This window comes from Micrasema longulum, unplaced genomic scaffold (genome assembly GCF_059751315.1).
Source record: "Micrasema longulum isolate JH-2025_06_02 unplaced genomic scaffold, ASM5975131v1 h1tg001253l, whole genome shotgun sequence".
Classification (NCBI taxonomy): Eukaryota; Metazoa; Arthropoda; class Insecta; order Trichoptera; family Brachycentridae; genus Micrasema; species Micrasema longulum.
In genome coordinates this window covers 204618-222703 of record NW_028278440.1, presented here as the reverse complement: position 1 = coordinate 222703, position 18086 = coordinate 204618, and the positions used below count along the sequence as shown (strand labels likewise).

The 18086-nt window shown below is 36.1% G+C and overlaps 2 protein-coding genes across 3 annotated transcripts in view; both read left to right on the top strand.

Moving 5' to 3' along the window:
* The window catches only part of Nca (neurocalcin homolog), a 111784-nt gene that overhangs the window by 38617 nt on the left and 55081 nt on the right, over positions 1 to 18086 (top strand). The gene's annotated exons all lie outside the window — the stretch shown is intronic.
* The window catches only part of LOC148276257 (neuronal calcium sensor 2), an 85598-nt gene that overhangs the window by 32748 nt on the left and 34764 nt on the right, over positions 1 to 18086 (top strand). Inside the window, exon 1 of one of the 2 annotated variants that reach the window (XM_088234529.1) lies at positions 4200 to 4293. The exons of the other annotated variant lie outside the window; for it this stretch is intronic. The gene's annotated coding sequence lies outside the window, so the exon portion shown is untranslated. Of the gene's footprint in view, positions 1 to 4199; positions 4294 to 18086 lie in introns of those variants that run through there. 2 annotated transcript variants of the gene reach the window in all.

The following is an 18086-nucleotide window of genomic DNA, read 5'->3' as shown; positions in this document are numbered from 1 at the left end:
AACATCACCGCTGTCCTTGAAAGTGTACAGCAGAACCCGAGTCAATCGATCCCTCGCCGTGCACAAGAACTCGGCCTTTCGCAGACTTAAACTTGGCGAATATTGCGTCGGGACTTAGGCCTACACTCGTACAAGATCCAACTGACCCAGGGTTGTAAATTCACGCCTAACAAAGTACCATACGTTTCTCATAATTTCCCCGTTAACTCTGTCAATACCAGGTGCTAGTGGAACATAGGGCATTGCATTGGTAAACCAAATTGTATTTCGATCATCTGTTACATGAGGGTAAGGTGATCAGTCTAACACTTCAGGGGCCAGTCCAGGAACAATGAATGATTGCAGTTTAAACAAACTTTAAAATCAATATTTCACGTCCCGCCTGGAACCGATCCCAGGACTTCAAGTTGGACGTATCTCTATACAATCACCTTATTCAGGATTTTTACCTGAGAGCAGCTTTAGAGTTCTGGTTCTATTTCACACACATAACTGTATTCTTAATCCGCCCGGACACAAAGTAAAACTGTAACAAATGTACCTTAATTGTATTAAATAAATAAAAAAATCGTTCATAAAACAATGCATTCACGTGTATTATATGTGTGTTAATTCAAAATAATTTTAACTTATGTTAACGTCATCTGTCAGAGAGTAAAAATTGTCATGACACAATTCGTCGCGTTGGGGAAACAAGGTTCTATCTAACAAAATATGTTTTTTTTACATTCAACTTTTATTATATTTATATTTATATATCGGTTCTATCTGCATCAAAATTTTAAAGAAAAACGAAATCAATCCTTAATTATTATTAAGTTTATTAAGACAATATTGAAAAAAAAAAATTGATAAAATAATGTCTTCATTTCAAAATTTCATGTCTTAAAAAAATTATGTATATACATAGAACTTTGTTTCCCCAACGCGACTTCATATTAATCCCAGAGATTGTGTGCAGAGTGTACATCATATACGAGGGTTGTGTAAAAAATAAGGTTCTCAATTTTTTTTCAGGTTTAAGGCATTTTTTATTTGAACTGAAAAATACATCATTGGAAAGCTTTATTTCTTAACTATTTTTCAACATAATCACCAGATTTTTCAACGCATTTTTGTTGACGACTAATCCACTTTTGGAATCCAGCTTCAAAGAAGTCCGCCGCCAGTTCGTGGAGAAATTCGGTGACCGCTTCCTGCACTCTTTCATCAGTCTCGAAACGTTGTCCACCCAATTGTTGCTTTAATTTTGGAAACAAGTGGAAGTCACTCGGTGCAAGATCAGGGCTGTGGGAGCCTGTTCAACGAGATCCCAGACAAAATTTTCGATTAAATCCCTGGTTTGGCGAGAGACGTGCGGGCGCGCATTGTCGTGGTGCAGTCAAGTTTTGAGATAGACAAGTAAAAACAAATATTTATAATCGAAAATGGGTTTATTGTTTTTCAAAACATTCTCCTTGAAGATCAATACACTTTTGCATGCGTTTGAACTAATCTTGGGTGCCAAATCAGGACTGTACGGCGAATGACCCATCAATTCGATGTTTTGAATGCTCAAAAATTCACTTGTTTGAGCTGATGTGTGACAGCTTGCATTGTCGTAGTGGAGAATGATTCGTTTTCTGCAATTGGTTTCCCTTTTTTTTCCGAACACTTCTGGCAAACAAATGGTGGGGTACCATTTAGAATTGAATGTTTTACGTTGCTCTAATGGAACGGTGGCGAAATGTCCAGTTATTCCGAAAAAAACAGGCTTTTAAGTGCTCCGTGTGCGAACAACTTTCGTTGGATTTGGCTCGTCTTGAAAGAACCATACAGTCGATTGTTGTTTAGTTTCGGATTCATATGCATAGGTCCATGATTCGTCGCCTGTCACGATCTTATAGACGTTTTTTAAAGCACCGCGATTGAATTTTTTAAACTTTTGTTTGCACCAATCGACACGAGCCTTTTTTTGAGCGATCATCAAATTATGAGGTATCCAACGCGAACAAATCTTTTTGACGATCAAATGTTCATCAATATTGAATGTATGCAAGTGGAACTAATGCCCAAGCGTGCCTCAATCTCACGGTATGTCACATGACGATCTTGCAATATCAGTTCACGCAAAACATCGTTTTTTTCTGGCACAACAGCCGATTTTAGACGACCATCACAAAATTTATCCTGTAACGATTGAATTAAAAAAACCAACGAAACACAATGACTCGAGATGGTGCTTCATCACTAAAAGTCGTAGCAAGTTGAACGGCACACTGTTGTTGGTTTAATCCTCGTCGAATATCACAAAAAATGTTCACGATTTAGTTCCATTTTTTTAACAAAATTATTTTTTCTGTTATATATATCTATTATATATATTTTTCTATAATATAATTAAGTATCAGTAAACAACACAAATATCACTCGTATGACAAAACGTTCTGAGTACGTTTACCATTTAAAATGGCAAACTTTATGATGACAATGACAAATTTGACATATTCACACTGGCGTTACCATACCCCAAAACTTAAGTAGCAACCCTTGTACTATATAAAAAAATATAAAATATACAAATTTGCCTAGTGTTTCTCTGTTCACATATCGCTCAAACGTTTGTTTTATTATGTGCTAATATTTATAATTTTGACGTCTTTTTCAAAAATTATTTCCTTTTTTAAATACGTTATTACATAGGTACAATGAATTATTTTAAAAAGCAGAGTTAGGTCAATGTGCAAATGATTCCTTTAACTTTATCAACTAGTGTTGTGTGCCTCTTTCTAATACAGTCAATAACAACACATAAGCGTATTATATCTAATGAATAAAAAACTCCAGATATAATATACGTCAACAAAAAATAAAATAAAACTGACCAACACGGCTTCTCATATTTAACTCCAACGGTAGAAGCATATAAAAAGACAAAACAAATTAATGTATACCTGAACTTTACCAATTTGAAAGTTCCGTGGTTTTTTATATATAATTTTATGGATCGTATTATCAGCGCTACGATCTTTAAAGTTTTGTAATTTTGAAATTACTCCGCCGTGACGTCACAAACTCTAGTCGGAGAGTTCTACTGATTGGTGAGTTGGCTTCCCGGAAACCAGAAATCTATCACAACACTATCATTGGTTAACATATCACAACAGAGATGGAGATAATTTAAGAAAAGGTAATATAGAAGTCTAGGCATCTACAGGGCTTATGACATGTCAATGGCTGGTTTAAGTGGCCACTTTACACACTGTGTTACATTCACCATTCTGCCTATATTTGAACATCTATATTCCTTCAATTATTTCATCTGTTGATGTTTGTGAAGTTAAAGAGCTGAAACCTTTATTTATGCAGGTGAGATTCATCTAATTTAATTGTTTCAAACAGCTCCCCAGGGAGTTGAATCCAGTCCTTGTCTACAAAAATTTGGACAAACTCAAAATATTGTTGATTATCATTGGTTTCATTATCAAGAATTTGCGACGTAGTTTATGGCAGTCCACTTTTATTTCTCTCATGTTTTCGAGAAACATTGCCAGCAATAAAAAGCTCTAATTTTTTCCGCGTGCAAGAATTTCCCGTAGCGCTGAACTTCCTCCTTATATAAAGTGGCGAGTTAAATTACAAGTCTTAAATTTTTATTTTATTTTTAATTATTGTGATCTTATCGGGAATCGAACTCGAAACCTTAATCCACGCATCTCAGCTATGCCACGGAGGCCGCTTTATTAATTCATTAATTAAATTTGGAACGCCTTTGTTTTCTACACTGATTGCTTTCATTGTTTCATTTCTCATCTTTCATTCACTACATATCATGACCGTATTCCCACGTTGTGAAACAAGTCATGTACGACGCACATTAATATCGTAGCATAGCTACCCTCGATCGCATACACCTTATTTACACGACTCTGTGTGTGTCGGACGAAGCGCGCCGAAGAGAAACATTCGTGAACAAATCCTTCAACCGCCATCCGTTCGCGAAGCCGCGAAGTATCTTCCGCGAAATGTGGCATTTCCCGCGAGCGTGATTTCCCGAGACGGGCGGCGGGCGGCGCGGCGGGCGGCGCGGCGGGCGGCGCGGCGGGCGGCGCGGCGGACGGCGCGGCGGACGGCGCGAGCTCGCGCGCGGGCGCGGCGCCGCCAATATTGATCTGGCCCCGTGCGCTGGCCGCGTGCGAGAGCCGAGCTAGTCGACCTCATCCCGCGTACCGGCCGAGAACATCGTCGTCCAATGGAAACTGATCGGACCGGTGCTGTAAATTAATGTTATTCTTACCCGCCCGGAATATTCAGGTGAGCAACAATACCCCTTGCATTACTAACGGAAACCACCCAGGACGCGCGGCATCTCCATATCCTGGTAATCGTGATTTTGTTTACCTAAGCTCGTGGCAACCGAACCGCATCTCGACATTGATCGAATCATCGTGCATTTTAATCAAGCCGCGATTGATTTCTGTCTTTCGCTGTAAAACACGCGGGTAGCCGGTGTATCTGGTCTCATATTATGTATACCTCCCAGGTATATTCAATTTCAGGCGGCCATCTAACGCTGTTGGCTTCCTCTGGAAATATTGTCATCCCAAAAAACGCTATGATTTGCTCGTCCCGTAAGAGTGAAATCGTGTAATATATATGTTCTATCTGAAATTAAATCCCCGCAATTGTTTTAAGGGGAATAAAACATATGGTTTTGACAGTTGTCTCGCACGATTTGGCGCTCCCCGGGCAGAAAGTACTCGGCCAGTACCTGAGCCGTGATACAGGTACAGGTACAGCCTTTTGTTAGCCACGAGCCTTTACCAACTTCCATTGTTGGGAAGTCGAGTACTCGTGTATTTCCGACCATCTTGACCGGGTACCTTTTCCTCATTGCCACACTCAAACCGCTCTCGGATTAATGCAGAATTTCATTATTCCCCCACATAACGAAGCGACGAATTTACAATCGACTAGCCCGCACTCGGAAAACTCCAGTGCCCAGTATTAACACGATGATATATGGTTTTATTATTTAAATAATCAACATATTTATCTTAATGTGTATCTCCCGGTTCTGTTATAATATTTGTTCAGAGGAGAAAGGTATGCCCGAACGTTTACTTTTTATTACAGAATCGCGTTTTAGTATAATTTTAGTCGTATTTTAAATTTCCATAAAATGTTTAGATTTATGTCATGTCATTTTCTGTGCGACTCGCCATACTTTTCTAATGTTTCGTGCTATGTTTATTTTTTCTGTAAAATTTGTATACATACTTGTTGCTATTTTTTTCAGGATCTTGACTTTATTTATGTACATTTAGTTGTTGATGGAGTTATTGAGTATGTCTAGTTTGTTTAGATCTCTTCTTACATTTTGTTATGTAATTATCAATAATTGGAACTCTTAAACCCGGTGACAGTTGTGATTGCGTTATGATTTATGAGTATAGGAACATGTCAAAATGTAGTTAAATTAAGTTGAAGGTAAATGCTGGGATGTAGCAGATACTATTTTATATGGCTCGATGGTTTCTCTTTGTATCTAATGAGAAACAGCGTAATATAATAATATTTAAAACTTATCTAATCAACTCTGTACCTTCGAGGATAAAACACGGGAGTCCACTTTGTGTCGTGTTGAAGTTCAAAATGCAGAAATTATCGCAATAAGCTATTTTATACGCTAATGACGAAGTTGACTTTCGTCATAAAAATGCTTTTAAAGTTGAAATAAAAATCTGAAGCCCACTTTCTTTTAATGCTGAAAAATATCAGTAGTTCCGGATACGTTGTTTTAACACTACGAGGGTTTATTTATTTGTATTTATTTTTATTTAAGAAGGTAAAACATGAACGGAAAAATATAAAAGGAAAAATAATGAAACCCACTAAACCGCGAAACCGGGCTTGTCAGCAGGTTTCTTATTTTTCCTTTACAAAGAAAAACGTTAGAGAAATCATATAATTTTAAAAGTAATATAAAAATTATTAAGAAATAAAAGCACACATATTTTTACACAAAATTTATTTACAATGATGACTGTTAACATAAAATAATAATCAATATAAAGCTTTGTTACATATGAGCCACTTAATTATTTTTTTCCTTAAAAGTTTTGTCAACATTTTCTTTTTAGATCTGCGTAGGAATCTTATTAAAAAATTTAGTAATTGTATAATGAAGTGTTCTTTGGCCACACTTGTTAACAAACGAGTATGGCCAAAGACAAACTTTCACGCTGTGCTAGCCTTGTATTGTGTGTATGTATATACCTTTTCTGGTAGTTGCTATCAAATCGATATCTAGTAACAAATTTAAGCCATAAAATAGCATTTACGGACAGGCACCCTTGCTTTTTAAAAAGTTCGGGTACCTCTTCCTTATCAATTCTAACTGATCTGTTAATTAATTTAAGAGCCGAGTTTTGTAAAGATTGAATTTTATTAATGTTGGTTTTACAAGAAAGGCCCAAACTGGTAATACCGTACCTAATAATTGTTTTTTTTTTTAACCCGCTAAGCCTCTATTTTGAGGCTTTCAGCAGGCGGGAATAAGAAAATATATGTTTACGATTTGAAATATATAAATATATATATTTATATGTTAAAAAAATAAAAAAATGTTTCTGACCCTATATTTGTGATGATATACTCATGTGTCCGTGTCAACTAATTGCTAGTCCCATCTCAACACAGGACTTTTAGTCCCATGGAGTTGGGACTTATGTCTCAAATAATGTACAGTAAACTTATGTATGTAAATAAATAATTCAATAAATTGACCTGACATGCATTTCAACCATAGCTGGCGCATTCACATTGCTTTATTTAAAATGGTAAAGCAACTATTTTATTTGATTTGTTTCTGGACCACTTCGTTAGGGCTGACGTAAATGATTTTTATACATTTAATGCCTCCACCATTGTTCTTTTTTTGTATACTTTTTTTACACGGTTTCTTTTTTTACGGTACTCTATCGAACGTGTTAAAAGAGATTCTGTTGTATGCAGAAATAAATCATATAGACGATAAATAGAGGAAATTTATGACGTTTTACTTCTGTGGTGAATGAAGTCTTTAAGTGGGAAAATGAAGTTAGCTATCGTCATCGTACCACGCCCGGTGGTGTACTTAGTACACTAAACACACGCAGCTTGCACTCACTTGTAATATTGCAGAATAGAGAAATGTAACTTTTTAAAAACATTTTTAAAGTAATAAAAGTTTCAAAATACTTTCCAGTAACGGCCATTCCATTGGCCACGCCCCTAATACGTCACGATTCATATTTATTTGTTACTGACCCTTCAAATTTGTTTAGAACATAGTCACGAATATCAAGGACAAACATGTCGCGTTTTTCTAGTGACGTATTTGAAAAAATATTTTTTTTAAACATTTGTAAGAAAACATTTTTCCACAATATCTATATTCATTTTGAAAATACAATTGATTATTCTAAATCCATTTCATATATTTTTATCGGTATTCGTAGTATGTGATATTTCCCTATTTCTTGCCAATTAATGTTAAGCAAACATTAGTCCAGAACTTGCTTCTTCCACTCCCTAATTATATAGATGTGTGTTATCCAGAAGCTAATTCTGAATTGCTTGATAAGTTGGAACGATTGCAGAATGTTTGTGTATGTTATATCTTTAATCTTAGCAATTTCGAACACATAAGCGAATATCGCACGCAACTACACTGGCTCAGTATCAGGCATAGAAGAAAAATTCACATTCTGTCACTTCTTCATTAAAAATATTAAATCTCACTTCGCTTGTTTATCTGAGAGAGCTCGTCCAACCTCTATCGCAGCACGGGCTTTCTCTTCGTTCTAGTAACGAGAGAATCCTTTTAATACCCATTCACTGCTTAATTTTTTTATCTCCTCTTTTACAGTAGTAACCGCTGAGTTGTAGAATAATCTATCCACTAATGTCAGAGATGGCCCCTTCTCTCTTTATAGTATAGTGTAGATATTAAGTAAATTTTTATTTCTTAAAAAAAATATGTAAATCAATATTTTGTTTTATGATGAAAATATTATAATACTTACGATATGTTAACGTACAACTGATTTTCTCAAATTGAACGGTTTGGGTAGGTAGGAATAAATTGCCTTAAGGCAATATGCCCGCCCTTATGCATATGTATTTAAATTGCATGTGTATATACGGTGTATATCATCTGTTACATGAAGGTAAGGTAATTAGCCTTATGTTTCTAGCGCCAGTCCAGGAACATGAAATATTGCTGTGTAGATCCACCCTTTTAGTCAATATTTAATTTCGACCCTTCCAGGAATCGAACCCGGGACCTCAGGCATGGTATGCGAACCAACCTCTTCACTACGAGGCGGACTTATCTCCACCCGATTTCCTCATTCAGGATTTTTACCTGAGAGCATCCATTGAGTTGAAAGCACTCGTCCAGGATTATGGTTCTATTTCACACACGGAACTCCATTCTCGATATCTCGATACGTCTGGACACATAGTAAAAGTTAGTCATACTGGTTGACAATGTCTTTTTCTTGGAAAAACACCTTAGTAACGCACATCTGAAATTCACACGACGAAATACATAAACTAAACTTTATTTGAAGCTAGGGAATATTTCGACACTGGCCAGTGCTTTTATTGGTGGCCTTTCTTTAAAAGACGGCTCTAGAAACCTGGACTATAATTCCTAAAGCGGTTTTTACTACGAAATTTTAGAGCACTTTGCGAAATTCATCAATCATCGGAGTTAATGCGTTTACCGATATTTTTTTTACTTTGCCAAGTTCTCTCGAAATTCATGGGGAAATTTGATTATCTTGTCACTCATTTTACGTTTATTTATTTTGTTTCAAGCGCTCGCATTTAATTGTTTTATTTTACAGCATTTATGATGTTATTACAAACAGCGCAAAATTAAAGCTTGATGCGGATATTAACATTTATACGCACTGTTACACGTGGATAGATAGATGCGTTAGGAAAATTTAATTACTGTTAATATAAAAAAAGCCTCTTTTAAGGTGGCTAAATTACCGAGTTAGTTTTATTTGATACTTGCAAGGCGGCTTTAGTTCGCAACGCACACAAAAAATCCGTTTTTTTTCTTTCTACAGAAGGTACATACTTTAACTGAGTTCACAATGCTGCGTGTTGAAATTTATACGATTATTTTGGCTGAAGCAGCATTAAAATCGATACATTTTGGTTGACCTCTTTACCGTTCGCGGGTCTAAAGCTCGCCTAGAAAACAGCGATTCGTCGTAGGTTCTAGGTTCCCCAGCGAGACAAGTAAAAATACTCAGAGTAATAACTCGCTGCCCGCTTATAGATATACCATTTCGCTGTATTGCATAGAACAAAGGCGTTGCAAATTTTTGGAATTATAGCAGACGTGTGTCGGACGCTTTCGTCGCTGTGCTTGGCTTTGCTCACAAATAACGTGAAAGTTTCCTCATTATAATAATAGAAATATAAATTGGAATAACCCTGCAATAATAAATATAAAATACCCACCCTTCAAAGAAATAAATACAAAGGTATACTTAGAAGTAATTACATCATCATCATCATCATTCCCTTTCCGCACCTAATCGCGCATAGGACACTGCATTGGTACTCTAATCGCAGCGTATTTTGATCATTTTTGTTACATGAAGGTAATAGTCTTACGCTTCAGGTTGACCATGTCGGGAATCGAACCCGAGACCTCTTGCTTGGTAGGCAAACGCGCTGACCATTACACCACGAAGTAATAACAATGAAAATTAATATCGATTTGGCGATTCTAGACCTGGGTACTGTGACGAATAAATTTAAGTGGGTGCTTCGTCACACGGTTATTTGCACTGGCCACATTCGCCGTTTTTCTATGGTCCGGCGTTAGAGCGATTTGTCATAACGAACCATCTTTTTTGGTGTGGGCCTTTGATAAGAGAACGGGCCGTGGACACGTGTCTGGGTCTGGTCGGTACTGGTTGAAAAAGGAGGCGGTCCTTCGGAGACTACCCAGGAACTTGTAAATTATGGAATCCGATTAATGGTGAGTTTGTTTGAATCAATATCTCGGTATTGAAAATCATCATTGTGACATAATGCTAATTTGTTTTTTAAAATATATTTTTTAAAAGTTTTATTCATTTTAACAAATAAGTAACATATATAATTGTATTTTTGTTCCCGCAAAGCCGAAGCTCGTCTGCGGGTTACATTACATTAAAAAAAAATTATTTATAAGTAAGTACATAGTTTAATAATAATTGAATAATAAAATATATTTTTGCACTTAAGTTTCACTTGCTGTTTAATAATTTTTTGACTATTTTTAAAATGAAATTAGGTTTTTTTCTTCACGATTTTTAGCTGGTATTAAATTGTACAGTTCATAATTGGTTCCATTTTACCTCAATTTTATATTCATATGTTCTGACGTCCACGCGGAAATGAGGCAATTCATAATGTTATTTCCGATTTAAAAACAATGCAAAATTTCCATTTTAAATTTATAGCACATGATTCTGGTCGAACCTGGCGACTATTTCATTACTTTTTGGCTTGGCAGCATGTAAAATAATATAGCTGAAATATTTCGACGCTGACGCCATTTTAAATCGTGATTAACACCAGATAATCTGCTGTCAGGAAAATTATGTATAATTTGAAAAATGACGTTACGTGAAGTACAAAAACCACATTTTTTTATCTCAAATTGATGTACCCCGCAAGAGACTTCATTACATTCAAGCTAACTGAACATGCTTGATTTCGAACATCATTATTTCACACTTTGTGTCGTGGTTTAAATTGAAGGTGCAGAAAGCAGCCAGTCCACAATTTTGAAAAAATGAGATATTGTTGTTATCGAATTCAGGAAGGTGTTCTATGTCTATGTTCTGCTTGAAACAGCCAGGCCGCTTTTATACAAAAAAACTGTAATAATCACCATCTAAAAATTTCATGATGTCAAAATGACATAAACATGAATGTCACCTCATGCATTCAGAGTTTGTACGAGGTTTCATTCAATGTTTTATCTGACTGTCATTAAAATCACTATATCTGGTCATATATTAAATTTAATTATTTTTTGCATGAAAAAAAACAAAAAAATGCATTATTTATCATTTGCCAAAGTAAAAAACATTCTAACTGTTGTATAGATTTGATTATTCACTCTTTTCACAAAAGTGTTATTATCTCAGATTCACTTTTCTATGGCTGGCTGGTTTTTGCATAACTACGTTCAATTCAGGTTCTCATCGATGCTTGCGCGAACAAGCATAACGGATTTCGAACTTAACGTCCGCATAAAATCGATTTGTTATGTAGAATTAAAAAACAGTAAATTTTCATTGTAATGTGTAATATAATAATATTTGCCTTCAAGCATTTTTTCAATGTTGACTTTGCAACGTGATTTTGGTCAAATCACATTTTATATAATTTGACCGAAATCTTTAAAAACATTAACTTAACATCACTTTATTTTGTCTATTATAAAGTTGAATTTTTAACTTTATTATTTTAATTCATATTTGCATCCATTGAGATATAATATATAGGATAACACTCCATACAAATCCGAGCTAAAACGTCGTCCCCAAAGGAAAGGAATGACCAGCGGAGGGAGCAAGTATCGTCACATCATATCACGTCGACCTTGACAAACAAAGCAAGTAGTACAGTAAAAAGCACGGACTGTTTGATGTAAACCGATGCGGTCTACTGTACGTTCTAGTCAGTATGTCGTTCCTTTCCGCATACGCGTCACCTTTGTTTATCGTTTCACTATACGCCCGGTTAACTGAGCAGGACAGAGACAGGAGATAGCTAGTAACATATTAATAAAACGTTTTTTAACATTAAAATAGCTATTTTAAACAAGTATAAAAACATTACTTATCGGTGAAGGGTTATACCATCGCTTTTTCAGATCGATTTGTGCAGTATCTTAGCGTACTTATAGGCATTTGAGTAATTGCGAGGAGAAAAGAAATCCAGCCGGTCTGCAAACATTTAAGCATATTCATAACATTGTTGAAATTAAACAATTATTATTTATTTTAAAATATTTTAAATACCAAAATAATCACGTTACGTGTGAAAGTTAATACGTACTGTGTCATACGTATGTTTTTATAAGGTATAAATAAAGGTACCTACACATACACACTATTTTACATAAACAAACCCCCCGCGAGAAAAAAAAAAGTAGTTACAACCGGTAAGTTGTCGTACGGAAAATTCAAATATATTCTACACTCATACTAGATACTGTATACTATAATTTTTTGCGGGGTTCAATCGCCGTTTCTCATACAAAGTAAAAAAGAATTCACCATTTATTCTCTATTTGTGTTAATTTTAAGCAAGCCATACCGTTTATTCAACTTCTGCCATTGCAGTAGCTGACTGTCGAATTATAATAAGGCATTACTTGTCGCTAGATAGGCCCCTTAGGCCTGTCGCTCGTCTAGCCGGACACCAAATCGCCTGGTCGGTCGCATGAGCTCTCGCCGTCGCCTTAGGCCTCTACCCTGTCCACAGTCTTAGATTTTCACTGAGTAAATATCCGATATCCAGGCAGCCTTCATACGTTTAAACGTAGCGACTGCTATCCCTAGCCGCACTCCCAGTTATTTTCGAAAGTAACCATCGAGGAGTGGTTTATAAGAGAATAATTTAAATATTTACAAAAAGCGTCAGTAATACCACTTTGTACTAAACTATTCATTCTGCAAGTATGTACATCTACCGAACACTGTTGGTCATGCTACACACGATCTTATTTTACATTCAAATTGAGTGGAATCCCGAAATAAGTGGAATTCGTTATCTCGCCTTATATAAACACACGCGTATATTGATGATTGTCGTATCCTACGTTTTCGGACGATATCGGCCGATTTTACACCGGTCATACAAATTTGCACGACATAGTCAAATTAAGGTGGATTGATTTTTATTATATTTAATGGTGTTCTCGTTAGTGCGTTCACTGCCATTAAATAAATAAATAATAATAATAATATTACAATAAAAATCAATCCACCCAATGTCATTTTATCCTACCGTGTGGATTTTTACGATCGTTTGAAATGGGTATATTTCGGATCTCAGACCCAAACTCTGCGCCGTGGACAAAGACCCATTTTACACCATAGTAAAAATCCACAGCACGGTAAAATAACATTACTCGGATTGATATTATTTATTGTACAATAATTATTATTTTAATATATTTATTTATTTAATGGCAGGTGAACGCAATAACCAGTATAAGTAACTCAGCCTAAGTTGAGGCCAACACAGCATTCACACAGATGTATAGCTTGTATACAGAATGTTACTTTTCTGTCTGAATTATATTTTATTAGATTATTATGACTAAACGTGGTACGGACCGGTACATACCTGCAGGGTGTCCCGTTAGTCAACGATAAAACTGAGAGGAGTGATGGATGAAGCCATTGCTAGCCAGAATAACAATTAAAAAATCAGTAAAAATAACCAAATGCTTGAGATGTCGCTTTCCTTCAATTTACCAAGATCACTAGTCACTGGGTCAATGTTGCGGGCGCCGCCGGTATTAGAGAAGAGAGAGAGAGATATTATGTATAAAAATGCTTCTGAATTATGATGCCATGTTTTATTTTCCTTATAGGAATCACCCGGAGTGTTGGTAATATCTTATAAATATGCACAAGCTAACCTTGATCATTAGTGTTGTTACTAACCGCTTGAAACTGATTTTTTTTATTTATTTGCGCATAATTGGCTAAAATTTCTTTTGAACAGTAGCAGAAACAAACGTTTAAATGCGGTGGTAGGTAAATGTCAGATATTAGAAACATCACTTCCCATTATTTTAACAAAAGCAATATTACCAAATCGATTGAACTGAAGTCCACAATGATATAGGTAAACAAATATCTGAGGTTCTTGAAATCTCAAATTAAAATTTTAAGTGTCTCATGAGAAATAGTGCAGAGACTTGCGTAAAAACTCGCAAAAATGCTCTTTCTGTCATGCTCCGCGCGCCTGTTACAGACGTTTTATTAAAAAATATTTTCATTGTCCCAGATAAAAGGAGCTAAATAATACCGAAATGCATTAAAACCACTTCGAAATAATAATAATAATAATCAAACTTAAGCTAGGGTTTCCTAGGACAGCGGTGCCCGTATCTTAACGGCCGTAGTGAACGGTGATGCGGTGGACAGCCGTCGTAGTGGTGACTAGAGAGTGGTTTTATTTTTTAACGGTGTTATCAACACCATTTTTATAGGAAACCACTCTCTAGTCACCGTTACGACGGCTGTCAACCGCATTAATGTTCACTACGGCCGTTAAAATACGGGCACCGCTGTCCTAGGAAACCCGAGCTTTAGGGAATATTTCGAAACGCTAGAATCGCCTGTTTGCACACATTTTATATCAGTTTTGACATGCGACCCGCGGCGCGGCGTGCTGAAATAATTTTAACTATAAATTCATTTATATGTCAATTCGGAGAAATACTTTGAGCTGGATGCACGTCGGTTTGAATCGTAACATTTTGAAAAATGTAAGGTGGGATGTGGAACTGTGTAAGTACATAAAATACCTTGCGTCGGCGGCCGGCTAGTTTGTGTATTAGGCCTTAACAGTAACATATCATTTTTAAACTAATTTTAGATACGTGTATTTTTATTTAACTACCTACTTTAAACAAATGCATGATTTATTTTCGTGATGCAAATGCTTTTGCTGTATGCAATAAATCGGTAGTCAGATGGCAGAAGGGACCATCTGTATTTTTTTCTGTGTTTTAGTTTTCAAAAGTTTTATTAAATATTTTGGTAAATACACATAGAAAAAAAACATAATTATTTAGAATGGTGATTTGTTTTTTCAAAATAACACTAATATATTTTAGTGTGTGGATCGAAGTCTTGAAATTGAGTCTTATTTAATCTCTCCTGAACATTTTTGAAAATTACAGATGGTCCCTTCTGCCACCTGACTACCGAAATATTGTATTATATTGAATACGGAAATAAATTATACACTGTAACGGTGGTCGTTTAAATAACACCGCGAATATTTTAAGAGTTAAGTAAATTGTGTGTATTTTTAGGCACTCCGGTAGTTACAAACGCCATGAGAATTAATTTCCGTGATAGTATAACAGCTAGTTTGAATTATTATGCATAAGCAAATAGTGTATTATAAACACAACAGTGATAGTGTCATCCACTGGTAATAAATTTACAAGCATCACGCACTTTTCGGAATGGGCTAGGAACGGGTCGTTTTTTGCGAACTGGATGTATACTATTTGATTGCACTATGCCAGTATCTGTATTTTTAATATGTTTTAAAAAAACACGCTAACACCCTTTCCGCGTGGTACTTAAAGTTGTTGATTAAATCATTTACATATTATTTATGCTTTTGTTAACTGAGGCTTTTTAAATTCATATTAAATATCGTAATAAAAATAGTTTTTTAAAATCTTTTTTACCATCCATAAAATTTGTATTGAAAAGTAAACAAAATTCAGATCGCGCTAAAGTTAAAACTAAAAAATAAATAATTATATGAAAAAAATTTTTTTTTGTGTTTTGTTGATGTTTCCTCTTTATTTTGTAATCTATAAATAATGAATAAAGCCCCTCGAACTTAATCTAGATACAAATATTATGTAAAAATAATTTACATTACCTATTTACTTCAAATGTGTTTAAATTCAAAGATGATATATTATTTGAAGCATAATTAACGTTATCTTGTCACCATCTGGTACTGCATAGGCCACTTTATTATGGACAAGGATATTGAAAGGAGGGTTAGTGCCGGTAACAGAGTTAATGGTGCCTTAAAGTCTGTCGTAGCAAATAAGTGTCTATCGCAAGGTTCAACAGCATTCAGTCTGACTTTCGGTCCCCTGTTTGGTTCCAACTATGGACGCGAAGCATGGAGTTGGAAAAAAAGGGACGAAAGTAGACTGAATGCTGTTGAAATGCGATCCCTCAGGCGAATGTGCGGAAAAACAATGTATGATAGGTGCCCTAATGTTGAAATTAGAGCAGAATGCAAGGCTGAGTTAAGCATTATCGACAAAATTAAGAAAGGTCTTTTGCGATGGTTCGGTCATGTGGAGCGAATGAATGATGAAAGAACGGCTAAAAAGATTTATGATGCGAATGTGTCTGGTTGTAGAAGTCGAGGAAGGCCGAGAAAGACATGGCATGATCAAGTACAACAAATTCTTGAAAGTGGTCATGTGAAAAGTCGGAATAATCGACGTGCGTGCATGAGAAGATGTATGAATGTGAAGGAAGCAAAGGAAGTGTGCCAGGACAGAGTGGTGTGGCGTTCTATCCTCTCTGCCTACCCCTCGGGGAAATGGCGTGATGGTTAGTTAGTTAGTTACATCATATTTTACCTTGCCGGAAATCAATCTCTAGACCTCGTGGAATGTTGTCAATTACTATAACTACGAGGCGAACAAGGCAAAATTAAAATAATCCGAAGTGTTGTTAATATATTTTTTAAACGGTCTTTCATTTAACCTTCCTGTTTTAAATGTTATTTGTAAATAATGAATATAATGTGTAAAATGTATACAAAATGTCACGTATGATTGTTTCTCTAAAAAAATCTTATAGATATGTATCGTTGGCTAATTAAAACCAAAATAAATTAATAAAATAAAAATCACAGCCTCGGTGGAAAATGGTGCTAGTTATTTGCTCCATTTTCTCTCCAGATTATTGTATTCGTGTCGAATAGTAAAGAACAGGGGGTCACCAATTTTTTTCACACTGACTCCTCAGTCCCGAGTGCCGAGACTTAGCTAGTTCATCATACCAACATAAAGGTTTAAAATTACTCTCCCGCTTTGTTCGCAATTTCTTGCGTACTACCGTAATTATTAAGTTTTCGAATATGTTCTACGCATCGAGGAAGCGTGGACTGAAGACGGGAGACAACCGAGGGTTGAACAGTTTATTTTTTTAGTTCGGTCGACAACTACGATCTGAAAAGCTAAATATATTGCCACTACCCTACAGGGATAGCCACCTACCCCACGGGGAAGGAGACATTGTGTGGTACACCGATGTCTCCAAGAAAGATAGACAAGCGGGGGTAGGGAGACACGGAGTTAGACCCGCAAAAAGGTTTTTTATTAGCCAAGGGCTTTATCCCCCTGTCTTCCAAACGGAACTCCACGCCATCTATGCCTGTGCACGTTACAATTTGCGCAGACAATATAGAAACAAAATATGTTTTTATTCCCTTAGACAGTCTGATTGGTCTTAAAGCACTGAGCTCGGTAGAGGACAATTCTAAATTAACCTTAGAATGCCTACAGGCGTTTAATTGTGTCGGTTAGTGTAATGTGTGAGTGATTTGGGTACCTGGACACTCAAACGTCGACAGTAACGAGGCAGCTGATGAATTGGCAAGGCTGGGAGCTGAGACAGCCCCAATAGGCCCTGAGCTCTACCGTGGGTTTCCCAAATGTGCTCCTCCTAATGTACTTAGGTCATGGGCCCGGAAGTAAAGCACATTGCTCTGGCAAAAAGTACTGGGTCAGCACCACGCGAAGGAACTGATAAAGGTTTGCTTTCGACCTACTAAAGCTCAGCCGAAACTAAGGTTATCACTAGAGCCCTCACAGGGCACTGTAGATTGAATATTATTTTTGCAACCTGTTATATCACGTCCAAGTTGCACATTGAACTTAAAAGAAATAGTCTTTAGTGGTCATGGACAGTGGCGGTTTTGCATTTAACCCCCCAATCTCATTCAGTATTTCAGTTATTGTTTTTCTTAATTAGTCGTTGAATAAAAATATCTGATTAATATTTTGTACCAATCATTTACTTAAATCGTAAATTATACAATACTATTTTGAAAAAAAAACTGTAGCGGGGCCAATACCGTGCTTGTCTGGGCGGATTGGTGGTGCTCGCGTGCCGGTATTGGTTTGCGATCCGTAGTTTGGGGACCCCTGGTATAGAACATTACACGAGAATTTTGTATAGCAAACTTTACCGAGCTTTTGTGATCACTTCCTGAAAACTGTTTCCTTCTCTAATGGTATC